At 40.0% G+C, this 27,874-nt stretch overlaps 1 protein-coding gene, 1 non-coding gene and 1 pseudogene across 9 annotated transcripts in view; 2 read left to right on the forward strand and 1 right to left on the reverse strand.

Moving 5' to 3' along the window:
• Positions 1-27,874, reverse strand: part of WDR33 (WD repeat domain 33) — a 124,479-nt gene that overhangs the window by 85,112 nt on the left and 11,493 nt on the right. The gene's annotated exons all lie outside the window — the stretch shown is intronic.
• On the forward strand, positions 13,479-13,586 carry LOC116597974. Its single transcript, XR_004288887.1, has one exon. It is a non-coding gene; the product is annotated as a U6 spliceosomal RNA (small nuclear RNA).
• Positions 21,061-22,412, forward strand: LOC116596816 (annotated as a pseudogene).

The following is a 27,874-nucleotide window of genomic DNA, read 5'->3' on the forward strand; positions in this document are numbered from 1 at the left end:
AAAATAATGATAAACCCTCCTTTCACAACGATGACGCCAAAGACGAAGAAGAAAGCCCCTGCCTCTCCCAAAGCGAAAGCCAAAGCCAAAGCAAAGGCTTTGAAGGCCAAGAAAGCTGTGCTGAAAGGCATCCAGTCACAGAAAGAAATCTGCACATCACCTACATTCTGACATCCCAAGATACTACATCTACAAAGGCATCCCACATATTCTTCAAACAGCATCCCTGGGAGAAACAAGCTTAATCACTATGCCATCATTAAGTTCCCCCTGACCACTGAGTCACCCATGAAGAAAACTGAAGACAACACACTTGTGTTCACTGTACATGTTAAGACCAACAAGCAACAGGCTGTGAAGAAACTCTGACACTGATGTGGCCAAGGTCAACACCCTTAACAGACCCAATGGAGAGAAAGCATGTTGGACTGGCTCCTGACTATAATGCTTTAGACGTTGCCAACAAAACTGGGATCATAAAGAAGGAAAGAAAAAAATAAACAAAACAAAACACTGGGTGCCTGGGTGGCTCAGTGGGTTAAAGCTCTGCCTTCAGCTCAGATCGTGATCCCAGAGTCCTGGGATCTAGCCCTGTATCATGCTACACTGGAGCCTGCTTTCCCCTCTCTCTCTCTGCCTGCCTCTCTGCCTACTTGTGATCTCTGTCAAATAAATAAAATCTTAAAAAAAAAATTGGGATCATCTAAACAGATCCAGCTGGCTAAATCTAAATATACATTTTTTTCACTGTAAAAATTTAAAAAAAAAACCCATTATAATAACTACTTCCCCTTCCCCCAAAACAGCTAGTAAAGAGTGACACTTATTTTTTACATTTTTTTCAAATCTCTTTAATGTCTAGCTTAATTTAAATGAAAACGGCTAGATTCTCATGTTAGCTGCATTCAACCTACTGCAGTGTGTTATTGGGGCTGAAGTATATGAAAAATATATGGACCCCCACAGATATATATTTAGAAAAAATAGCTTTCTCAGAAAGTTGTGCATATTCTTTAATATTCCAACAAAATTTGACAATGTGGCATCTACACATTAATAAGGAGCATCAGGGTGACTCAGTCAGTAAATCACCTGCAATAGCTCAAGTCATGATCCCAGGGTCCTGGATCAGCAGGGTGCCTGCTTCTCATCCCCCACCCCCGGCTCGTGCTCTCTTGCTCTCTCAAATAAATAAACAAAATCTTTAAAATATAAAAATAAATCACATCAACAAGCTTTTAGTACTCTGCTACATTAAAGTGCCTTTGTTTATTTTGCACTTTAGAACTTTTAACTATGCATGATTTTACATCATGCACTGATCATTTAGAAAACATTGGCTTCACAGAATTATATATATCATCTAACTCACATTTCTTATAAAACAAAATAATCATTTTTATTAAAATCACCACCAGTCTTCAACTAACATCTTCTTTCACTAAGATACAAGTGTTTGTTAAAGTATGTGTGGAAGCATATGGGAACAGCCATACACTTAAACTCGCTGAACCAGAGTCTGTATTCTTTTTTTTTTTTAAGATTTTATTTATTTATTTGAGAGAGAGGTGAGAGAGCATGAGCCAGGTGAGGGGCAAAGGAAGAGGGAGAAGCAGACCCTGCGGAGAAGGGAGCCCGATGTGAGGCTCAATCCCAGGATCCTGATCATGACCTGAGCCAAAGGCAGCCGCTTAACCGACTGAGCCACCCAGGCACCCCAAAACCAGAGCTTGTATTAACCACTATTCAAGTAACTTCTTTCATCAATACTACATGTGTTTTTATACTTATGTGTAGAGACATACGAGAACAGCAGTATGCTTAACTCATCTGAACTACACTGTTTTTTGGTTTTTTTAAGCACTTTATTTATTTATTCGAGAGAGAGAGAGAACATAGGAGTAGAGAGGTCAGCAGGAGAAGCAGACTCCCCGCCCAACAGGGAGCTCGATGTGGGACTCGATCCTGGGACTCCAGGATCATGACCTGAGCCAAAGGCAGTTGCTCAACCAACTGAGCTGAAGGCAGTTGCTCAACCACCCAGGCGCCCCTGAACTACACTGTTTTTAATGCATCCTTCAACTAACATCTTTTATATGGCACCAGTTTATAAACATATGTGAAAGCCCTATGCTTAACTCACTGAAACTACACTGTGTATAAACCATCTTTGAAACTACACTGCATATAGAGAGTCTTTTTTTTTTTTTTAAGATTTTATTTATTTATTTAACAGAGAGAGACATAGCAAGAGAGGGAACACAAAGCAGTTGGACTAGGAGAGGGAAAGCAGGCCTCCCGCTGAGCAGAGAGCCGGGTGCGGCATCATGACCCAAGCCAAAGGCAGACGCTTTAATGAGCCACCCAGGTGCCCCTAAAGTATCTTTCAAGTAATATTTTCATTTATTAAAATATAAGTGTAGGGGCACCTGGATGGCTCAGTTGTTAAGTGTCTGCCTACGGCTCAGGTCATAATCCCAGGAGCCTGGGATCGAGCCCCACATCAGGCTCCTTGTTCTGCGTGAGGCCTGCTTCTCCCTCTCCAACTCCCCCTGATCATGTTCCCTCTCTCGCTGTGTCTCTCTCAAATAAATAAATAAACTTTTTTAAAATAATAGATAAATAAGTAAGTGTATGTAAACTTACGTGCAGAAGCATGTAAGAACAGCCATATGCTTATCTCACTGAACCTATACTGTGTGAAAACCTTTCAAGCAACATCTTCTTTCATTAAGACACAAGCGTTGGTAGACAGATATGCAGAAGCATGTGAAAAACAGACCTGTCCTTAAAAAAATAATTTAAAAAAGAACTATTAATTACTGGGAAACTCAATCTCACAAGGCAGATACAAGTGTTCACAACTTTTATCTTTACAAATCGATTTTTATCACTAACAAATGCTGACAACTGTTTCCCTTGAAGCACAGTCTACCTACATTCCCCTTCAAGAAAAATACCTGCCATGTACTCATTTGAAAGCCATGGCTTATCATTCTTTTCTTTTCAATTCATTTAATATATTGTAATGGACTTTTTTTTTTTAAGCAGTATTCAGGTTGGCTTTATTCACCTGGCAGTACGTATCTGAAGTCCTACCATGTCTTTTCCAATTCATTTATTTTTTTAGCACTAATATCCCATTGTCTGCATGTACCACTTTGCTTACCATTGAAGGATGTCTTGGTTGCTTCTAAATTTTGGCAGTTATAAATAAATAAAGCTCCAATAAATATTCATATGCAAGTTTCTATATAGTCATATTTTCAATTCACCTGAGTAAATACAAAGGAGGACTGCTGGATCCTCTGATAACAGAGTACACTTAGTTTTGTAAGAAAATGAAAAGCTATCCAAACTGACTACACCATATTGCCTTCCCACCAGTAATGAATGAGAGTTCTTGTTGCTTCATACCCTTACCAGCATTTACTATTATCAGTGTTTTGGATTTGAGACATTGCAATACGTGTATAGTGTTGCAATCAATCAGTTCCCTGATGATATGTGATGCTAGGCATCTTTCCATATGCTTGACACCTGTGTATTTTCTTTAGTGAGGTGTCTGTTTAGATATTTTGCCCTTTTTTTTTTTGAAATATAAGCTCCGCACCCAACATGGGACTCATCTCATGACCCCAAGATCAAGAGCCACATGTTTGAGGCACCTTAGGTGGCACAGTTGGTTAAGCGTCCAACACCTGGTTTTTGCTCAGGGTCTTAAGATCGAGCCCTGCATCAGCTTCATGCTCAGTATGGAATCTGCTTAAGATTCTCTCTGCCCCACCCCTCCTGCCTGCTGGCTCTCTTACTCTCTTAAATAAAGTAAGCAAATCTTAAAAAAAAAAAAAAAAAAAAAAATAGGGAGGCATCTGTGAGCTAAGCGTCTGCCTTTACCTCAAGTCATGATCCCAGAGTCCTGGGATCGAGCCCTGCATCAGGCTTCTTACTCTGTAGAGAGCCTGCTTCTCCCTCTCCCTCTGACTGTTGCTTCCCCTGCTCGTGCTCTCTCTGTCAAATGAATACCTTGAGAGAGAGAGAGACCCACATGCTCTACCAACTGAGCAGCCCAAGTTGTTCATTTTCTCAGGTTTTAAAAGGTTTTTGTTTTGTTTTGTTTTTAAGATTTTACTTATTTATTTGAGAGAGACTGCACAAGCAGAGGGAGCAGCAGAAGGGGATGGAGAAGCAAGCTCCCTGCCAAGCAAGGAGCCCCACTCAGGACTCCACCCCAGGACTCTGGGATCATGACCTGAGCCAAAAGCAGACGCTTAACCAACTGAGCCAACCAGGTACCCTGTTTTAAGAGTTCTTCGTATATTTTGGACAACAATCCTTTATCAGATAAATCTTCTGTAAGTATTATCTCCCAGTTTTTGGCCTATCTTCTCATACTCTTGATTAACTTATTTTTAAAATTACATTCACCAAAAAGTAAATTTTAGAATTTAGAACTTGGAACATTTCCAGGTTTTGACAAATGCACAGAATCATAAAATAACCAAAATCAAAATGCAGCACCCTGTTACCAATTTTCTACTACTACTCCTAGTCCCTGGCAACCATTTTGTTTGTTTCCCATAACTATAGTTTATGTCTTTGTAGAATGTCATATAAAGAGAATCACACACTGTGACCCTTTTAAGTTTGGCATTTTTCGTTTAGCATAATAATTATGAGATTCACCAATGTTGTTTCAAGTACCAGTAATTCCTTTTTTACGGTTTGTTTTTCCATTCACCAACTGAGGGACACTTGAATCGTCCACAGTGCTTGGCCATTTGAACAAAATTACTACTGACAGTCATGTGTAGTTTTGTGTAAATGTTAAGTGTTCATTTTTCTTGGGTAAATATTTAGGATTGAAAGTGTGGGGTCGCGTAACTTTATATTTATACTTTACGGGAAACTGTGAAAAGATTTCCCAAAGTGCCTATACCATCTTACGTTCCCACTAGCAACTTCGAAAGTTCCAGTTGCTCTACGTCCTCATTAATACTTGTCAACTAGGCAGAGAAGAGTTGTTTGTTTTCTTAGTCACCCTAACAGATATATAGTAGTATCTCATTGTGGGTTTTTTTTTTTTAAGATTTTATTTATTTATTTGACAGAGATCACAGACAGGCAGAGACAGAGGAAGGGAAGCAGCCTCCCTACTGAGCGAGAGCAGAGAGCGCAATGTGGGGCTCAATCCCAGGACTCTGGGGTCACGACCTGAGCCCAAGGCAGAGGCCTTAACCCACTGAGCCACCCAGGCACCCCTCATTGTGGTTTTAATTTGCATTTCCCTCAAGACAAATGATATAGAGCATTTTTTTGGTCCTTACTTACCACCCATATGTCCTGTCCAGCAAAGTTTCTGTTCAAATATTTTCCCCATTCTTTAATTGGGTTGTTTTCTTATTGTAGAGGAGTTTGTTCTTTTTTTTTTTTTTTTTTTAAGATTTTACTTTTTTATTTATTTGACAGAGAGAGAGGGAGAAAGAGAGAGCACAAGTAGGGGGAGTGGCAAAGGCAGAGGGAGAGGAAAAGGCAGACTCCCCAATGAGCAGGGAGCCTGACATGAGGCTCAATCCCAGGACCCAGAGATCAAGACCTGAGCTGAAGTCAGAAGATTAACTCACTGAGCCACCCAAGTACCCCTAGAAATCTTCATCTAAACCAAGATTATAAAGATTTTTCTCCTTTGTTCTCCTTTGCCAATTGTATTATTTTACATTTCACATTTAGATGTATTTGAGTTCATTTCAGTATTAGGTATAAGGGATGGTTTGAAATTCTTTTTTCTCATATGGTGTCCAATTGTTCCAACTCTGTATACTGAAAAAGACTATCTTTTTTCTACCAAATTGCTTTTACACCTTCACTTAAATCAACTGACTGTATTTCATGTGGATCCACCTCAATATCCTGATTACTTTACCTTTACAGAATGTCTTGAAATCCGCTACATTTCATCAGATTCCCCAACTATGTTGTTCTTCATCAAAAGTGATCTAGCAATTTGTGTTGTTTTGCCATATTATAATTTTTTTATTTTTTAAAGATTTTATTTATTTATTTGACAGACAGAGATCACAAGTAGGCAGAGAGGCAGGCAGAGAGAGAGAGAGGAGGAAGCAGGCTCCCCGCCGAGCAGAGAGCCCGACGCGGGGCTCGATCCCAGGACCCCGGGATCATGACCCGAGCCGAAGGCAGAGGCTTTAACCCACTGAGCCACCCAGGCGCCCCTGCCATATTATAATTTTAAAAAAGCAGCTTATTACCCGTAAAAAATATGAGATTTTGATCTTTATGGACCAATCTGAGAAGAAATTATATTTTAACAATATCTGTCATCAAACCATAAACAGGTTAATTCTTTAGGTCTTTTGTGATTTGCTTCAACCATGTTTTGTAGTTTCAGACACACAGACATGCTTTGTCAGATTTATACCTGGTTTTGGTGCTATTTAAATGGAACTGTGTTTTACTTATTTTCATTCCCAGATGTTCACTGGCAGTATAAAGAAACACAATTAATTTTTATACACTGTCCATTTATTCTGCAACCTTGCTAAATTCACATGTTGATCCTAGACTTCTTATCAATTCCTTGGAGTTTTCTACATAGGTAATCATGTCATCTGTAAATAGGGGCAATATATGTCTTTCTGTTCTAAAAGCTTTATTTCTTTTTCTTGCCTTATTGCACTGTTCTCAGTCTTGAAGGAGAAGGCATTCAGTCTTTCTCTATTAAGTATTCTCTATTAAATGTGATATTAGCTAGATTTTTATAGATGCCCTTCAACAGTTAAAAGAAAAACCCTTCCATTCCTAATCTGTAAGAATTTTTATCAAGAAAGTACTAAGAGGGACGCCTGGGTGGCTCAGTTGGTTGGATGACTGCCTTCAGCTCAGGTCATGATCCCGGAGTCCCGAGATCGAGTCCCGCATCGGGCTCCCAGCTCCATGGGGAGTCTGCTTCTCTCTCTGACCTTCTCCTCGCTCATGCTCTCTCTCACTGTCTCTCTCTCAAATAAATAAATAAAATATTTTTTAAAAAAAAGAAAGTACTAAGAGAGGCGCCTGGGTGGCTCAGTGGAGGAAAGCCTCCACCTTCGGCTCCCGTCATGATCCCACGGTCCTGGGATCGAGCCCCACATCAGGCTCTCTGCTCTGTGGGGAGCCTGCTTCCCCCTCTCTGTCTGTCTGCCTCTCTGCTGATTTGTGATCTCTGTCAAGTAAATAAATAAAATCTTAAAAAAAAGAAAGAAAGAAAGAAAGAAAGCAGTTCTGACTGCAGTTTGAAAACTCACCACCGCCATACAGAGTTAAATTCAAATAACTGGCACAGAAAAAATTTTTACAAACTACGAAGTATATTAGCAATCCAAGGTATTATTACAAATTATTCACAAGAGCTATACCCAACACTAAAAACTGGACCTATTCCTAACCTTCCCAGATTTAACTTATAAAAATGACAAAACCTGGGGCACCTGGGTGGCTCAGTTGTTAAGCGTCTGCCTTTGCGCAGGTTGTGATCCCACAACTAATCCCAGGGTTCTTAGACTGAGCCCCACAGCAGGCTCCCTGCTCAGTGGGGAGCCTGCCTCTCCCTCTCCCACTCCCCCCACTTGTGTTCCCTCTCGCTGTGTCTCTCTCTGTCAAATAAACAAATGAAATCTCTTAAAAAAAAAAAAATGACCCAAGCTACGCTTTTAACTCGATAAATATAAACCCAGAAGGAAATGCAAAAATCTACAGAATCTAGGGGTGCCTGGGTGGCTCAGTGGGTTAAAGCCTCTGCCTTAGGCGCAGGTCATGATCTCAGAGTCCTGGGATCAAGCCCTGCATCGGGCTCTCTGCTCAGCAAGGAGCCTGCTTCTCCCTCCCTCTCTGCCTGCCTCTTTGCCTACTGTGATCTGTCAAATAAGTAAATAAAATCTTTAAAAAAAATAATTACAGAATCTAAGAAAGAACAAATAAATAAAACTATCTTGATTGGCTATCTTGCTTGTAATGAAACAAACGAATGAATAAAGCAGGCCAGTGGCACTACAAGCACACTCATGTTTGTAAATGCTTATAATACTTATAGAAAAATATACCAGAAACATTACCAGTGATGGTATCTCTGTCTGCCTCCCTGCCTACTTGTGCTCTATCTCTCTGCCAAATAAATAAATAAAACCTTAAAAAAAAAAATTGGACACTCGACTGACTCAGCCTCCCACCATGCCCCCCAAATTAATTTTAAATGGAAAATGTGACTGTCCAAAAAACAGATGCCCTTTCACACGTGCTTATGCAATACTGAGAGGAAGAGAGGAAAGGGAGACCTATTTTGGATTATGAGACTAAAGAGACATAACTAACCTTAATGAAACCATGATTTTTTTTTTTAAGATTTTATTTATTTTACAGAGAGAGAGAGCACAAGCAGGGGGAGCAGGAGAGGGAGAAGTAGCCTCTCCTCTGAGCAGGGAGCCCAAGGAAAGGGCTCAATCCCACTGGAATCATGACCTGAGCTCAAGCAGATGCTTAACCGACTGAGCCTGGACCCAGGCACCCTGGAACCCTGACTTAAAAAAAAAAAAATGTTAAACAAATGTCAGCAAGGATGTGAAGAAAAGGGATACCTTGTGCCCTGCTGGTGTGAATGTGAACTGGTGCAAATTGGTGCAGTCACTATGAAAAGCAGTGCAGAGGTTCCTCAAAATATTAAAAACAGAACTACTCTACAATCCAGCAATTCTACTTCTGAGTATTTCTCTGAAAAAAACAAAACACTAATTCAAAAAGATATGCACCCATGTTTACAACCTCCCAAGTGTCCATCAACAGATAAAGTGGATAAAGAAAGTGTGTGTGTGTGTGTGTGTGTGTGTGTGTGTGTGTGAGAATATGCGACGCAGTATGATAAAAAAAAAAAAAGAATGAAATTTTGCCATTTTTGACAACACAGATGAACCTTGAAGGCATTATGCTAAGTGAAATAAATCAGAGAAAGACAAATACTGTATAGGTGAAATATACATGTGGAATCAGAAACAAATAAAAATACCCACATGCACAGACTGAAGAAAATAGACTGGCGGTTGCCGGATGTGGGGAATGGAAATGGGAGACACTGGGTGAAGGCAATCAAAAAATACAAACTTCTAGTTATAAAATAAATACGTTGTGGAAATGTAATGGACACTAGGGTAACTTTTAATTAATTATTCTTCACTGCAGGGCACCTGGGTGGCTCAGTTGGTTAAGCATTTGCCTTTGGCTCACATCATGATCTCAGGATCCTGGATCAAGCCCTACATTGGGCTCCTTGCTTAGCCGGGAGCATGCTTTCCCTCTCCCTCTGCCTGCCACTCCCCATGCTTGTGCTCTCTCTGTCAAATAAATAAATAAAATATTTTTTTAAATAACAGTAATACCGTACTGCAAATTTGAAAGTAGCTAATAAGAGTAGGGGCGCCTGGGTGGCTCAGTGGGTTAAGCCTCTGCCTTCAGCTCAGGTCATGATCTCAGGGTCCTGGGATCGAGCCCCGCATCGGGCTCTCTGCTCGGCAGGGAACCTGCTTCCTCCTCTCTCTCTCTCTCTCTCTCTCTCTCTGCCTGCCTCTCTGCCTACCTGTGCTCTCTCTCTGTCAAATAAATAAATAAAATCTTTAAAAAAAAAAAGTAGCTGAGTAGATTATAAGTTCTTATCACAAGAAAAAAAAAACTTTGTGACTTGAAAGGTGATGGCTATTAACTACATTTGTGGTGACCATTCTGCAATATATAAAAATATCAAATCATTATGTTGTACACATGAAACTGACATTATATGCAAGGATACCTCAATTTTAAAAATACAGCACAAAATAATGTTATACCAAATTATTTATTGAATTTATACAGTTCAATTAGGTAAATTGGGTAAATAAAATTAAGTAAATAGAATTTACCTAGTTACTTTAGATAAACAGAATAAGTATTAAGTAATTATTGCTAATTTTATTTTGTTACTACTATGGTAAAGAAAATACCTTTATTCCTACTGATAATGAACAATGAGGTTTTTATTTTTTTCATTTTTTTATTATTATGTTCAATTAGACGACATATAGTAAGTACATCATTAGTTTTTGATGTGTGTTCAACAATTCATTAGTTGCATATAACACCCAGTGCTCATCACAAAACGTATCCTCCTTAATACCCATCACCAGGTTACCCCATCCCCCAACCCTCTCCCTTCTAGAACTGAAGAGGAAAACTGCAATCTCTAATGAAGCTGCTTTGTGTATTTATAAATATTAATGAATAGAAACTACTTGGATGGTTTACCTTTAAAACATGTCTCATTGCTGGATATTTGAGTTTTTTTATTTGAATTTTTTTTGTTTTCTTTTGTTTTTTAAGATTTTATTTATTTACTTGAGAGAAAGAGCGCATAAGCAGGGGAGGGGCAAAGGGAAAAGCAGACTCCCGCTGAGCAGGGAGCCCAACATGAGGCTCCATCCCAGAACCCCGGGATCATGACCTGAGCCAAAACCAGATGCTTAACCCACTGAGCCACCCAGACACCCAGTGAATTGTTTTTTGTTTTTGTTTCTCTTAAGATTTTATTTATTTATTTGACAGAGACAGATCACAAGCAGGCAGAGAGGCAGGCAGGGCGGCGGGGAGCAGGCTCCCCACTGAGCAGAGAACCCAATGTAGGGCTCCATCCCAGGACCCTAGGATCATGACCCAAGCCAAAGGCAGAGGCTTTAACCCACTGAGTCACTCAGGCGCCCCTCGTGAATTGTTTTTAAAACATATCCCTCTAGGGCGCCTGGGTGGCTCAGTGGGTTAAGCCGCTGCCTTCAGCTCAGGTCATGATCTCAGGGTCCTGGAATCGAGGCCCGCATTGGGCTCTCTGCTCAGCAGGGAGCCTGCTTCCCTCTCTCTCTCTCTCTCTGCCTGCCTCTCTGTCTACTTGTGATCTCTCTCCGTCAAATAAATAAATAAAATCTTAAAAAAAAAAAAAAACATATCCCTCTACAACTCAAATTGCACCAATCATCATTGTACATAAAGCTTTAAGTCAAAAGAATCTTTGCTGTCTTAGGGAAAAAAAGAAAACACTTCTTCTAGGCTCTATTTTAGTTTTCTTATTAACAAAAGATTAAATACTGGAGGCACCTGGGTGGCTCACTCAGTTAAGTATCTGCCTCTGGCTCAGGTCATGATCCCAAGGGTCCTGGGATAGAGCCCCGCATAGGACTCCCTGCTCAGTAGGGAGCCTGCTTCTCCCTTTCCCTCTGCCACTTCCCCTGCTTGCACGCACACACACATTCTCTCTCTCTCTCTCTCTCTCTCTTTCTCAATAAATAAAATCTTTTAAAAAAATAAATAAAAATAAAAGGTTAAATACTTTTTTCCATTTTATTAACCACTTTTACTCTCACCTCTATGCACATTTACATTCTTTCTTCATGCCTTTTGTGTACTGCTTTTGGGAATAAATATATAGTTAGGTCATTGTCATTTGCCTCCTTTATGACTAGGCTCAGGGGGAAAATCTCAGTACACAATTCAGCTGTTTGAATTTTGAACGAAAAAACATACTTCTTACATCCTGCAGTTAACAACAACAACAAACAGCTTAACAGGAAAAACATTTTATGGTTTCCCTTTGCTCAAACTAGAATGATCTTCATTCAAAGATTCCTCATTTACAAATTTATCTACTTGTAGCCCCAAATCTCTGGCATCATTTGTAGACATAGAAAGTAAAGAAAAACTTGAACTGACCCCAGAGATCAAGTTCCCAGCGAGGTCTAACCAGGCAATGCTGTGCCTTCTTGTTTTAGCTCTCATACTGTAAACAGGTGTCCTTTTTGCAATCCACTGAGTGTCAAGTTTTACACATTTTGTTGTTGTTGTTTTTCTAATTTCACTGCTTGAAATTGTCTCCAAGTGTTGTGCTGAAGTGCTATCTAGTGTTCCTAAGCTCTAGAAGGCTGTGACGTGCCTTAATGGACAAAGTATGCAGGACTGGTTCAGACATGAGCTCTAACTAGTACTACTGCTCATGAATTCAAAGTTAATGGATCAACAATATGCATTAAATAAGGTATCTTTAAACAGAAGCACACATAAGATTATGTCTCAGTTGGCTTTATTGCAAATGTCACCAGAGGCTCACAGGAATCTAACTCTGCATTTCCCCTGGAAAAAACCATTCAGTATTTGCTAATTCAGTGTCTGCAACATCACAGAATATAACTGCCATGATTAACAATAATCAACTGGAGTTGGAAATACTTATACTATTCAATGGGGAAAATAACAGAACTGGAGCACCTGTAGAGCTCAAGTCACATCTTAGAAGGAAGTTCAAGACATACAGCAAAAAGGCACCTGGGTGGCTCAGTCAGTTAAGCATCTGCCTCCAGCTCAGGTCATGATCCTGGGATCCTGGGATTAAGCACCATGTCTGGCTCCCTGCTCAGTGGGGAGCCTGCTTCTACCTCTCCCTCTGCCTCTCCCCTGCTTGTACTCTTTCTCTCTCTCAAATAAATAAGTAAAATCTTTGGGGGAAAAAAGATATACAGCAAAGTTGTACCAATCTAATATATTTGTAACGCCTTCTTGCAACACCTCCACAGAACACCTAAGTTTTGGGGGTGGGGATACAGTATCACTAGAATACAAAGAAGGAAACTAGGCAAGCTAAATTGGACTCTATTTAAGGCTCTGATCCCTGCCTATGCTAGAGAAATTTTTGACACTTTGATCCCTAAAAAGAAGGAATAAGATTAAGGACCACTAGCAGTGCCTGGGTGGCTCAGTCAGTTAAGGGTCTGCTTTCAGCTCAAGTCATGACTCAAATCCATATGGATGTCCCTGCTCAACAGGGAGCCTGCTTCTCCCTCTTCCTCTGCCCCTCCCCACTGCCCTGCCCACTTGTGCTATCTCAGATAAATAATCTTTTTAAAAAATAAATTTCAGAAAACTATTCTATGATTTAATAGAGATCAATGTAGACTAATAAAATATTTTGTTTCACAAAAAGTCTTTCAGTCAAGTTCATAGGCATAAGCAATCCGAAAGAAATAACTAAAAACCTCTGCCTATCTATAAGATGAAATTTTATGTAATCACTAAAAATCTTGAAATGTTTTAAACAAACTTCTTGACCCAATGTTAAGTGGGAAAAATCAGAGTGTAAATAATTATAATTACTTTAAAAGAAACCATATGGGGCGCCTGGGTGGCTCAGTGGGTTAAGCCGCTGCCTTCGGCTCAGGTCATGATCTCAGGGTCCTGGGATCGAGTCCCACATCGGGCTCTCTGCTTAGCATGGAGCCTGCTTCCTCCTCTCTCTCTCTCTCTGCCTGCCTCTCTGCCTACTTGTGATCTCTCTCTGTCAAATAAATAAAATCTTTAAAAAATAAAAATAAAAATAAAAATAAATAAAAGAAACCATATACACTTTTGTGCAAAAGCCAAAAAAATGGATGCTCACTTCAGCAGTACATATACTAAAACTGGGAACAATACAGAGAAGATTAGCACGGTCCCTGCACAAGGATGACATGCAAATTCATGAAACATTCCACAAAACAGAACCAAAAAAGCCCCTCAAAATAGAAAGGAACATAAAAGAAAAGTAACAACGCATGGGAGTTACAGTAAAATTTGGCTGTCTTCTTTATACCTTCGGTTCTTTCAAACTATCTACAACAGATATGGATCACTTTTATGAAAAGGTAGGAGTGATTTTTTTTTTTTACAGATTTTATTTATTTATTTGACAGACAAGAGATCACAGACAGAAAGGCAGGCAGAGAGAGGGGAGGAAGCAGGCTCCCTGCCGAACAGAGAGCCCAATGTGGGATCACGACCTTGAACCCACTGAGCTACCCAGGTGTTTTTCGTTTTAAAATGTTTTTCTTTTTAAAATACTCTTCTGGGGGCGCCTGGGTGGCTCAGTGGGTTAGGCCGCTGCCTTCGGCTCAGGTCATGATCTCAGAGTCCTGGGATCGAGTCCCGCATCGGGCTCTCTGCTCAGCAGAGAGCCTGCTTCCCTCTCTCTCTCTCTGCCTGCCTCTCCATCTACTTGTGATTTCTCTCTGTCAAATAAATAAATAAAATCTTTAAAAAAAAAAAAAAAAAAATACTCTTCTGGGGAACACCTGGGTGGCTCAGTCCATTAAGCATTTGCCTTCAGCTCAGGTCATGATCCCAGAGTTCTGGGATCAAGTCCCATATCAGGTTCCTTGCTCAGCGGGAAGCCCACTTCTGCCTCTGCCTGCCACTCGCCCTGCTTGTGCTCACCCACTTTCTCTCTCTCTCCCTGTCTCTCTCTCCAACAAATAAATTCTTTAAAAATAAATAAATAAATAAATAAATAAAATAGTCTTCTAAAATCTCTAACTTTGCCCAATATTCTAACAAACATTGTTAGCATATTCCTATACTGATGTTCTAAATTAATTTTGTTAATTTATTATTATTATGCTCAATTTATTCAGTCTTTACACTCCCAAAATATATTACGCATAATCCTAGAAAACATGTATCTCACTGGCAAAACCCCACACGTCTATCTTTCTGCCTAAACTGCAAATTACATGTAAGCAAGGACTGAATGTTTCTAATTTTTCTTAAAGATTTTATTTGAAAGAGAATGAGCATATGCACACACGTGTGCAGTGGGGGAGGGGCAGAGGAAGAGTGAGAACCAGGCTCCCCACTGGGATTAGGACCTGACCCAAAGGCAGTCCCTTAACTGACTGAGCCACCCAGGCACTCACTGCAGGACTGAATGCTTTTAGTCTCTGTATTTCCAATGCCTTGCATACATGTAAGAAATATCACAGATATACGTTAAAATATATAACAGAAAATCATTACTAAAACACCCAATAATACTTGCTGCATACAGGTTCCACCAATGGATGTTAAAATTAGTGGGCAAAAGCTTGAGAACAAGTACTTACATAATTCCAAGATACTTAAATATATTCCAAGATATCTCCTCCAAGATATTTTTAGTTACAAAGGAAAAAGTATTAACTATGCAGTAGAAAGCATTTGCTCACAGAACATTAATTTTTCTGTTTGTATATTATAAGCAATGAGCTAAGAGAATTATCACCAAATTGAAAAGGTATGTTCCAGATAATCTAAACTTAAAATAATGAGTATGTGCTGCACATGTAAAATAAACATTTTTTCGGTGGGGGGAGACAATGCTTGAGATACACAAAGCGAGAAAATTCATTCGCCGGAATAACTGTTAACAGAGACGATTAATTAACGTTAACCACGCTCTTAACTATCCGCCAAGAGACGTGTCTCCTTTGTTAAGACTCCTGGACAGAGAAAACAAATGGTTTCTACTCCTCCTCAACAGGTTGGCAGAGCATAGAGACCTGATCTGCTACTGAAATACCTCAGTGAGGGGCACCTGGGTGGCTCAGTGGGTTAAGCCACTGCCTTCGGCTCAGGTTATGATCTCAGGGTCCTGGGATCGAGTCCCGCATCAGGCTCTCTGCTCAGCAGGGAGCCTGCTTCCTCCTCTCTCTCTCTCTCTGCCTGCCTGTCTGCCTACTTGTGATCTCTGTCAAATTAAATAAATAAAATCTTAAAAAAAAAAAGAAAGAAAGAAATACCTCAGTGAGAACGTCTTAAAAGGCAGGGTATGAGGGTACCAACGGGGGGCTCTGTCAGTTCAACATCTGACTCTTGATTTCGGCTCAGGTCATAATCTCAGAGTTGTGAGATGAAGCTCCCATCCTGGATTGTGGATTGGGCAGGCTCTCTGCCCCTCCGCTCATTAATGTGTGCGTGTGCACAAGTGTGCTCGCTCTCTAAAATGAATATATCTTAAAAAAAAAAAAAGAGAGAGAGAGAGAGGGACACCTAGGTGGCTCAGTCAGTTAAGCATCTGCTTTTGACTCAGGTCATGATCCCAGAACCCTGGGATCCAGCCTGCCATCCAGCTCCCTTCTCCTTCTGCCCCTTTCCCCTGCTTGTGCTCACCCGCTCTCTCAAATTAAAAACAAAAACAAAACAAACAAAAAAAAAACCTTTAAGAAAAAACAAAAATTTTAAAAATAAAAAAGTATATGTATGAAAAATTAAAAAGTAGGATGACTGGTCCTGGGGCTTGAAAAAAAAGGCCTACCAAAGATCAGTTGAATGTAGAGCAGATGTTACATAATAATAGGGAATTAGGGCAAATTTTCTTAGATGTGATACTGCATGTTGCTACTGCATACTGAATGAAGCATTTGGTATCATGATGTCTGAAATTACTCTCAAACAGTTAAAATATATGTATATATGTACATATGAATGCAGAGACAGAATGTTATTGGTTGAATTACATCCCCTCCTCAAAATCCCCATATTGGAAGTCCTAACCCTTAGCACCTTATTGGAACACAGAGACACTCCAGATGTCGTTAGTTAAGATGAAGTCATATGGAGCAGGAGGAGTCTATAATTCAATAGGATTAGTGTCCTCATAAAAGGGAGAAATTTGGACACACATAAAGAATGGAGTTATACTGGCACAAGCTAAGGAACTACCAGAAACTAGGAGAGAGGCCTGGAACAGATTCTTCCCTAACACCATCAGAGGGAACAAGGCCCTACTGACACCTTGATCTCAGTCACCTGTTGTTCTTCAGAACTCTAAGACAATAAATGACTATTTAAGCCACACTTGTGTTATGGCAGCCCTAGCAAACTAATAGAGAAACAAAATATTTTAAAATTATAACAAATTGGGAGGTGATGGGATTTTATTTATTTATTTGAGAGAACAAGAGAGCAAGGAGCATGAGCAGGGGGAAGGGCAGGGGGAGAGGGACAAGCAGACTCCCTGCTGACCAGGCAGCCAGAGGCAGGGCTTGATCCTGGAACTCCAAGATCATGACCTGAGCCACAGTCAGATGTGTAACCGACTAAGCTACCCAGGCACCCCATAATTTCTCACTTTTAAGTATGATGTTAGCTGTGGAGATTTTGTAGATGCACCATATCAAACTGAGGATATCCCCACCATGTCTGCTTTGCTGAACATTTTATCATGAACAGATGCTGAAAGTTGTCAGGAGCTTTTCTGCATGTATTAATAGAATGCACGACTTATTAATCTCTAAATATAAATTTTCTTTATAACTCATATGATGTAATGAATTAACTCAACTCATTTTTGAGTGCTAAACAGGGCTTGCATACCTGAAATAAACCCCACATCGTCATAATGTGTATAATTCTTATCATTCACCATTAAATTCAACCGGTTATTCTGTTGAGAATGTCTACATTCATATTCATGAAAAATAATGACCTACAGTTTTCCTCCTGTATGATCTTTATGTGGTTTTGATATTAGGGTAATACTGGCTTCAGAGAATGAATTAGGAAACATTTGCTATATGAGGTTTCTAGAGTAATCAAACTCATAGAGACAGAAAACAGAAAAGTGCTTGTCACAGGCTAAGGGAGGGAAGAACAGGGAGTTAATGTTTAATGGGTACAAAGTTTCCGTTAGAGAAGCTGAAAGGGTTCTGGAGATAGATGGTTATAAAACATTGTTAACGTATTTAATGTCAAACAAGTGTATACTTAAAAATGCTAATTTCACTGGAAGAAAAAAAAGTTAAAATGGTGAATTTTATGTTAAGCATATTTTAACACCAAAACAAACAAAACTAGACCTGGAACCCAGTACGTACCCAATAAGTAAGTGATGATCTAGTGACCTTAATAAATGCATACTGGGGGGCGCCTGGGTGGCTTGGTGGGTTAAAGCCTCTGCCTTCGGCTCAGGTCATGATCCCAGGGTCCTGGGATCGAGCCCCGCATCGGGCTCTCTGCTCAGTGGGGAGCCTGCTTCTCCCTCTCTCTCTGCCTGCTTCTCTGCCTACTTGTGATCTCTGTCTGTCAAATTAATAAATAAAATCTTCTAAAAAAAAATAAATAAATAAAAATAAATGCATACTGAAGATTACTTTTTTTAAGATTTATTTATTTATTTATTTATTTGACAGAGCGAGAGGGAGAGAGCACAAGCAGGAGGAGCAGGAGGGAGAGAAGCAGGCTCCCTGCTGATTACAGAGCCCAATGTGGGGCTCAATCCCAGCACCCTGGGATCACGACCTGCCCGAAGACAAAGCCTTAACCGACTGAGCCACCCAGGCACCCTGAAGAAATCTTTTTTTTATTATTATTATTTTTATTTTTTAAGATTTTTATTTATTTGACAGAGATCACAGGTACGCAAGCAGGCAGAGAGAGAGAGGGAGGAGGAAGCAGGCACCCCACCGAGCAAAGAGCCTGATGTGGGGCTCGATCCCAGGACGCTGACATCATGACCCAAGCCAAAGGCAAAGGTATTAACCCACTGAGCGACCTAGGCGCCCCATGAAGGAATCTTTTTTAAATGCTATGAGGGAATGCTATGGGAAGAAACGGGGGAGCACAGACGTAAAAGAGAAAAGTTCTGGGCAAAGTAATGTATGCAGGGATAAAAGAAGGAATATACAAACCGGAAAAAGGGGAGGAGGTGGATTCCAGGCAGAGGAAATAGCAACAGGATTAAAAGGTTTCTGTTTTAACTGAGACACATCTGACATATAACACTGTATTCGTTTTAGGTGCACCTGAGTTTTTTTGTTTTTTTTTTTTTTAAAGATTTTATTTATTTATCAGATAGAGATCACAAGTAGACAGAGAGGCAGGCAGAGAGAGAGGGGGAAGCAGGCTCCCTGCTGAGCAGAGAGCCCCATTTGGGGCTCGATCCCAGGACCCTGAGATCATGACCGGAGCCCGAGGCAGAGGCTTTAACCACACCTGAGTTATTAAAATGGTTCACGGACAGGGTAGGTGTTAAGAGGGAGCAGCAGAGGAAGAAGCTGAAAACCTCTAAGTTCATATATTGGAGCTGGAGTCTGAAATTCATGCTACACCAATCTAGACATGCTAAAAACATACTAAATCTATCAAATAGTGCAAGGAGCCTTACCTGGGGTCTATGGATATGTAAATAGGCAAAAGGACTTCAAAGACACCCCCTACCTCAAGCTGCAAAAATTCAAATACAAATATTTACATTTTTCCTGGGGAAAAAAATACCCCATGGGATCCAGAAAGTACAACACTAGTGTTGGAAACAATGATGACTCACCCCAGAAATATAAGTAAAAAAGCGTGAATTTTAGAAATGTGAATTATCCTATGAAAGGTAACACCAGGAAGAGGCCTGAAAACAATTCAGTCAACTATAATAATCCAGGAAGAAGATGAGCGTATTTTTTTACTAAAATCTTTCACTAAATTTTTTACATTCTTCATAAAATTTTATTAAAATCTAAAGTTCTGGGGGCGCCTGGATGGCTCAGTCATTAAGTGTCTGCCTTCAGCTCAGGTTGTGATCCCAGAGTTCTGGAATGGAGCCCTGAACTGGGCTCCCTGCTCCGCAGCGAGTCTGCTTCTTCCTCTCCCTCTCCTACTGCTTGTGTTCCCTCTCTCGCTGTCTCTCTGCCAAATAAATAAAATAAAATCTTTAAAAAAGGGTCACCTAGGTGGCTCAGCCGGTTAAGCATCTGCTTTTGGCTCAGGTCATGATCTTAGGATCCTGGGATCAAGCCCTGCCTTGGGCTCCCTGCTGAGCAGGGAGCCTGCTTCTCCCTCTGCTGCTCCCCTTGCTTGTTCTCTCTCTCTCTCTCTCTCTCTCTGTCAATAAACAAAAAATCTTTTTTAAAAAATCTTAAAAAAAATAAAATAAAATAAAATCTGAAGTTTTTGCCTATAAAAATAAGATTCTAATGAACTGCCTTTAAGGGTCTACCTTACATAGTGTATTCAATGAGCTGCATAACATTCTACTATGCAAAAATGTATCCTATAAAAATTATCACAAAGGGATAAATTCCCCTCATTACTCCTGCTAAAGAATGACTCCTCTGAGTGCCTGGGTGGCTCAGTCAGTTGAGCATCTGACTCTTGGTTTCAGCTCAGGTCATGGTCTCAGGGCCCTAGGATCGAGCCCCACACCAGGCTGCACACTGAGCATGGAATCTGCTTGTCCCTCTCTCCCTCTGCTCCCCACTCCCATGCACTCTTGCTCACTCTCTAAAATAAATAAGTAAAATTCTTAAAAAAAAAAAAAAAAAAGACTCCTCATCACTTTCTGAGAAGCAACATCACACAAAAAATCAAAATCCAGGGGCACCTGGCTGGCTCAGTCAGTGGAGAAGCGACTCTTGATCTCAAGGTTGTTAGCTAAAGCCCAAAGCTGGGTATAGAGATTACGTAAAATAAAATCTTAAAAAAAAAAAAAAGCAGGGATGCCTGAGTGGTTCACCAGTTCCATGTCTGACTTCGACTCATTATCTCAGGGTCCTGGGATCGACACCCTCATTGGGCTCCTCACTCTGTGAAGGAGTCAGCTTGTCCCTCTCCCTCTGCCCCACCCCGCTTGTGTACTCAATCTCTCTAAAAACTAAATGTTAAAAAAAGCAAAAACCATAATATGAGTGTTAATGTGAGTAAAACCACCATATTCATACACTAATAGTGCACATACTTTGACCAAGCAATTCCACTTGCCTAAATTTATCCCTACATGTATGCGATCATATGTGCATAAGGTTATTCAATGAAGCACCTTTTGCAATAACCAAAGAGTGGAAACCACACTTGTCTGTTAAGGAGAGGACTAATTAAAGTAAACCATAAAATATACATACAATGCATATTATGCAACTATCATAAAGAAGTCAGTTCTATTTAGGATCTTCAAATATATCATCAAGTCAGAAAAAGCAAAGTATATGTGGCACCTGGGTGGGTCAGTTGTTAAGTGTCTGCCTTCGGCTCAGGTTACGATCCTGGGGTCCTGGAATCGACCCCATATCAGTCTCCCTGCTTGGTGGGGATCCTGCTTCTCCCTCTCCCACTCCCCCTGCTTGTGTTCCCTGTTTTGCTGTATCTCTGTCAAATAAATAAATAAAATCTTTTTTTAAAATTATAAATCAGGTGACCCGGACTGCGCGCCAGCACCCCCCGGCCAACAACTCTGCCACCATAGAGGACATGAACCAGTACAGCAACAGAGAAAAATTTGCAGAGGGATCCAAGATCAACTCGAGCAAGAATCAGTAGGATGACGGTAAAATGTTTATTGGAGGCTTGAGCTGGAATACAAGCAAGAAAGATGACTGAGTATTTGTCTGGATTTGGGGAACTTGTAGACTGTACAATTAAAACAGATCCGGTGACTGGAAGATCAAGAGGATTTGAGGGGCGCCTGGGTGGCTCAGTGGGTTAAGCCGCTGCCTTCGGCTCAGGTCATGATCTCAGGGTCCTGGGATCGAGCCCCGCATCGGGCTCTCTGCTCAGCAGGGAGCCTGCTTCCTCCTCTCTCTCTGCCTGCCTCTCTGCCTGCTTGTCATCTCTCTCTGTCAAATCAATAAATAAAATCTTTAAAAAAAAAAAAAAAAAAAAAAAAAAAAAGAGGATTTGGAATTGTGCTTTTCAAAGATGCTGCTACTGTTGGTAAGGTTTTGGAACTGAAAGAACACAAACTGGATGGCAAATTGATAGAACCCCAAAAGGGCCAAAGCTTTAAAAGGGAAAGAACAGCCCAAAAAGGGTTTTGTGGGTGGACTGAGCCCAGATACTTCTGAAGAACGAATTAAAGAATATTTTGGAGACTTTGGAGAGACTGAATATATTGAACTTCCCATGGATACAAAAACAAATGAAAGAAGAGGATTTTGTTTTATCACATATATAGACAAAGAGCCTTTTGTTAGAAAGCAGATATCATCAAATTGGTTCTGGGAAGTAGGAAATCAAAGTTGCACAACCCAAAGAGGTATATAGACAGCAAGAGCAGCAACAAAGAGGAAGAGGTGCTGCAGCTGGTGGACAAGGTCGGGGCCAAAACTGGAACCAAAGATTTAATAGCTATTATGACCAAGGATATGGAAATTACAATAGTGCCTATGGCAGTGATCAAAACTCTAGTGGCTATGACGGCTATGATTTTACTGGGTATAACTATGGGAACTATGGATATGGACAGGGATATGCAGACTACAGTGGCCAACAGAGCACTTACGTCAAGGTATCTCGAGGGGGTGGCAATCACCAAAACAATTACCAGCCATACTAAAGAAGAACGTTGGAGAAAACAGGAGGAAACTGCTAAAAAGTTAACCCATCTTGCAGGAAGACATTGAAGATTGGTCTTCTGTTGATCTAAGATGATTATTTTGTAAAAGACTTTCTAGTATAAAAGATACAACTGCGTCCAACTGTATTTAGCCACCAATTAGTTTTCTTTATTCTTACTTTGTCTTTTGCTATATGTGTTATGACTCGATGTGGATTTGTGTTTATACAAATTTTATTTGTATGATTTCATGTTAAACCTCAAATGCTTTCTTATGTAAAAAAAATTATAAAACAATGTATAGATTATTAGTGTGCATGTAAAAAGCAACAAAAAGGGAACATCTACAGTACATATACCTTAAAATTACTTTGGAAGATTTTGTAACAAACTATTAACAGGGATAGCTACTAGATAGATAAAAGGAGAAGACAACTGCAGGAAGAAGACAGATTCACTGTACATCCTCTTGTACCTTTTACCTTTTTTAACACATGATACTGTACACGAATGAGTGAATGCATAAAAACAAAACAACTTATAAAAAATAACGCTACTAACTACAGTGTTAGAAACATGGTCAGACACAAAACTGGAAATATCTACTCTGGGCACAAAATAGATGTAAAAAAAAATAACTGGAAATGAGCACTATGGGCAGTAAACGTGGGTGAAAAATACTCTTTATTAATATCAACTACAATTTGAGTACAGGAAACATGAAGGAGGCATTCATTTGGGATATTCACATTTGGGATATGTGGGTGGGTTGGTTGGTGTGTGTGTTTATAAACTCTACCAAGAAATATTCTGCCAAATGCAGATTTAAAAGTTGAAAATCACTGCATTACTCAAACAAAAGTACACCAAGTCCTTACCGGTAACCAATTCTAAACACAGCTGTATGTAACAATTTAAGTACCACAAAACAATGTAATTTCTTAATTCCTGATGGGAAGATTTTCCTACTTAAGGCTCTTCTAGGTATGTAACTGTTTTAACTTTAGCTCTCTCCCAAAGACAATGAACCAAAAAGCCCTTCCGAGTTATAGGATGAAATGCTCTGGGTTTTCCTGTAAAAGTGGAAAAAAACACTAAACTAGTATTCAGATGACCTGGAATCTGCCACTATGTGACTACAAATAAATTTAATCTCTTCAATCCTGTTTATCTTCCAATTAAAGGGTCTAGATTAATGACCCCCAGAAATAAAACAATTCTATAACTTCAAGATTACATACAGAGCAGGTAAGAATTTTCCAAAGTTTCTTGCAGCTCGTTTTTAACCTAGTTTAACAGCTAAACTGAAGGTTAAGAACAAATACCTAAATTGCAGACAAAAGTGCTTAACAAAAAAATCATTCCCAAAGCAACAATCCTAAAGAGATGGTCCTGAATATTTTAAGTTTCTCAACAGCAAGATGAAATGACAAGCTGAAGGCTTTGAGTACCTCCTGATTTGTGAACAGGAGTTCTTAGTTTCTAGTTCTATAACCCATATTGGCCTAACAAACTCCTCAGTATTTGGCATACACAATGTCTTTAATTACCCTATGATGCATATATCTTAATTTGGTATTTCCCTCCAAAACAGTCTGGAGCTCAAATATACAGTGATTATTAAGGATACAATAAACTAAGACTTAATCAAATATTTAAAAAGCTAAAAAAAACTACACCAGGGCACCTGGGTGGCTCAGTGGGTTAAGCCTCTGCCTTCGGCTTGGGTCATGATCCCGGAGTCCTGGGATCGAGCCCCGCATTGGGCTCTCTGCTCAGCAGAGAGCCTGCCTCCCCCGCCCCCAAAACAGCCTGCCTCTCTGCCTATTTGTGATTTGTCTGTCAAATAAATAAATAAAATCTTAGGGAAAAAAAAAATTTATGTATTTAGAGAGAGAGAACAGGAGAGGAGAGGAAGCAGCAGGTTCCCCACTGAGCAGGCAGCCAGATGTGGCGCTCAATCCCAGGCACCTACGGCAGATGCTAAACCAACAAAGTCACCTAGGTGCCCCAAAGGCTTATAGATGTCTAACCACAAAGTAAAACTCTCTATAACTTTCTAACCAAAAAGCTGAAGTCATAATCAACCATGAACAACAATCCACATTCTTGGATGGGTAAATCAACTGTTTAACCAATTGCTAAATGCATTAAATACAGCAAATATATATATTCATGACTATAGGTTAGACAAAGCCTTCTTTAAATATGACACCAAAGGGTGTCTGCCTGGCTCAGTAGGCAGAGCATGCAACTCCTGATCTCCAAGTTGTGAGTTTGAGCCCCATGATGGGTGTAGATTACTTAAAAATAGGGGCGCCTGGGTGGCTCAGTGGGTTAAACCGCTGCCTTCGGCTCAGGTCATGATCTCAGGGTCCTGGGATCGAGTCCCGCATCGGGCTCTCTGCTCAGCAGGGAGCCTGCTTCCCTCTCTCTCTCTCTCTCTCTCTCTCTCTGCCTGCCTCTCTGCCTACTTGTGATCTCTCTGTCGAATAAATAAATAAAACCTTAAAAAAAAAAAAAAAAGATTACTTAAAAATAAAATCTTAAAAGAAAAAAAAAAAGATATGACACCAAAAGCACAACCAACAAAAGAAAAAATAGACAAACTGAACATCACCAAAATTACTCTTGTGCTTCAATAACACCATCAAGAAAGTAAAAAGACAATCCACAAAATGAGAGAAAAATGCTTCAAATCATAGATCTGGTAAGGGACCTGTAGCATTTAAAATATACCGATAACTCTTACAACCCAATAATAAAAAGACAACCCAATTTTTTAAACAGGCAAAGTATCTGAAAAGATATCTCCTAGAGAGTGCACACACAACATATATATACATTTCTTATTATAAATCACATTATCATGAGGCAGGTTTGAGGAAGGGGGAAGCTCTGGATATGGGATGATTTCTCGGATGCATTGTTAGGTGGAAAAAGAATGGAGTCACACACATAAAAGGTAAACACCAAACTTGAAAACGTTTGTTTAGCAAAGGATACAATCAACAGAGTGAAAAGGCAACCTACAAAATGGGGAAAAGTATTTGAAAATCACATATCCAATAAAGGGTTAATTATCCAGAATGGACAAAAAACTCCTACAACTCAACAAAAAAAAATAAATAACCCAGTTAAAATTGGGGCAAAGGACTTGAATAGACATTTGTCTAAAGATGATATAAATGGCCAATGAACAAATGAAAAGATGCTCAATAACACTAATCATGAGATGAATGCAAATTAAAACCAAAATGAGGGAGCCACCCACCCTGAGGTGGCTCAGGTTACTTCCTTTTTTAAATATTTTATTTATTTACTCTAGAAGGAGGGAGAGGGAGAGAGAGAGCGATAGCGCACCAGCACAAGCAGAGGGGAAGAGCAAAGGAAAAGGGAGAAGTGGAAAACCCACTGAGCAAGGAGCCCAACACAGAGCTCAATCCCAGGACCCCAGCCAGGATCATGACATGAGCTAAAGGCAGACACTTAACTGAATGAGCCACCCACGTGCCTCTAGGCTCAGGTTATTATCTCAGGGTCCAAGGACTGATCCCTATGTTGGGCTCCCTGCTCAGGGAGTCTGCTGCTTCTCCCTCTGCCCCTCCCTGCTGCTCATGCACTAAGCTCTCACTCTCAAATAAGATCTTTAAAAAAAACAAACAAACAAACAAACAAAAACACAGAATGAGGTATCACCTCACACTATTAGAATGACTACTATCAAAAAAAAAAAAGTAAGTAAGGGGCACCTGGGTGGCTCAGGTGGTTGAGCATTTGCCTTCAGCTCAGGTCATGATCTCAGGGTCCTGAGATCAAGTCCCACATAGCACTCTCTGCCCAGAAGGGACATTGCATTCCTCCCGCCCCCTGCCTGCCTCTCTACCTACTTATAATCTCTTACTCTCTGTCAAATAAATAAATAAAATCTCTAAGAAAAAAAAAGAAAAAAGAAATAAGTGTTAGTGAGAATGTGAAGAAACTGGAACCCTTTTACACTATTAGTAGGATGGTAAAATGGTATTATCACTATAGAAAATGGGATGGAGGCTCCTCAAAAAATTAAAAATATATAAATATGAATAAAATAATAAAATAATAATATAAAATAAAATAATAATAAAAATATGATCCAGAAATCCCACTTCTGAGTATATATCCAAAAGAACTGAACTCAGGATCTTGAACAGATTGGACACCCATTCTCATAGCAACACTATTCACTACAGCCAAAAGGTAGATGAGCAATGGATGAATGGATAAACATAATGTGGTATATACATACAATGGAATATTGTTCAGCTGTTCAGGGAAGGAAATCCTGTCACATGCTACAACATGGATGAACCTTGCAGACATTATGGTAAGTGTAATATGCCAGCCACAAAAAGAAATAATGCATGATTTCAATCATTATGAGGTATCTAAACTAAACAAACTCACAGAAACATAAAGTAAAGTGACTGCCAGGAGCAGGAGGAGGGAGAAACGGAAAGTTGTTCCACAAGTAAGAGTTTCAATTTTGCAAGATGAAAAAATTCTCAAATCTGTGGCACAAATGAATGTACTTAACACTACTGAACTTAAAAAATGGTTAAGATGGGGCGCCTGGGTGGCTCAGTGGGTTAAGCCGCTGCCTTCGGCTCAGGTCATGATCTCAGGGTCCTGGGATCGAGTCCCGCATGGGGCTCTCTGCTCAGCAGGGAGCCTGCTTCTTCCTCTCTCTCTCTGCCTGCCTCTCTGCCTACTTGTGATCTCTCTCTGTCAAATAAATAAATAAAATCTTTAAAAAAAAAATGGTTAAGATGATAAATTTCTTTACAATTTAAAAAAAGGTCACAAGTTTTTACAAAAGAAAAATAATACATACATACATGCATACATTGGGTGAGTGAGAATGGGAATGGAAGGCCTAGAGACTTAAGTATTCTTCCAATGTGGTTTTATCTTTTAAACCATGTAAATATTTGATATATAAAAAATTAAATCAGGGCGCTTGGGTGGCTCAGTTGTTAAGCATCTGCCTTCAGCTCAGGTCATGATCCCAGAGTCCTGGGATCAAGACCCACATCAGGTTCCCTTCTCGGCAGGAAGCCTGCTTCTCCCTCTCTCACTAGGTCCCTCTCTGTCAAATAAATAAATAAAATCTTCAAAAAATAAAAAAAATTAAATCAAGTCTGGGTGGCTCAGTCAGTTAAGAGTCTGCCTTCGGCTCAGGTCATGATCCCGTAGTCCTGGGATTGAACCCCACATCCCCAGGACACCACGTCCTGTTCCCAGTCCCCACATCCCCATCTCAGGCTTCATGCTCAGCAGGGAGTCTGCTTCTCCCTCTCCCTCTTCCCCTCCTCCTGCTCTTTCTGTCACTTATGCCCTTAAATAAGTAAAAACTTAAAAAATATATATATACAAAAAAAATTAAAAATTAAAATCTATTGATTTAATAAGTCAATAAAGAATAAAGGACGGGGCGCCTGGGTGGCTCCGTAGTTAAGTGTCTGCCTTTGGCTCAGGTCATGATCCCAGAGTCCTGGGATAGAGCCCGCATTGGGCTCCCTGCTTGGTGGGAAGCCTGCTTCTCCCTCTCTTACTCCCCCATTCCCCGTGCTTGTGTTCCTTCTCTAGCAATCAAGTAAATAGACAAAATCTTTAGAAAATAAAAAATAAAAAATTCCCTTTAAAAAAAAAAAGAATAAAGGCATACCACAATAATGA

The sequence above is a fragment of the Mustela erminea genome, chromosome 8 (assembly GCF_009829155.1).
Source record: "Mustela erminea isolate mMusErm1 chromosome 8, mMusErm1.Pri, whole genome shotgun sequence".
Taxonomy (NCBI): Eukaryota; Metazoa; Chordata; class Mammalia; order Carnivora; family Mustelidae; genus Mustela; species Mustela erminea.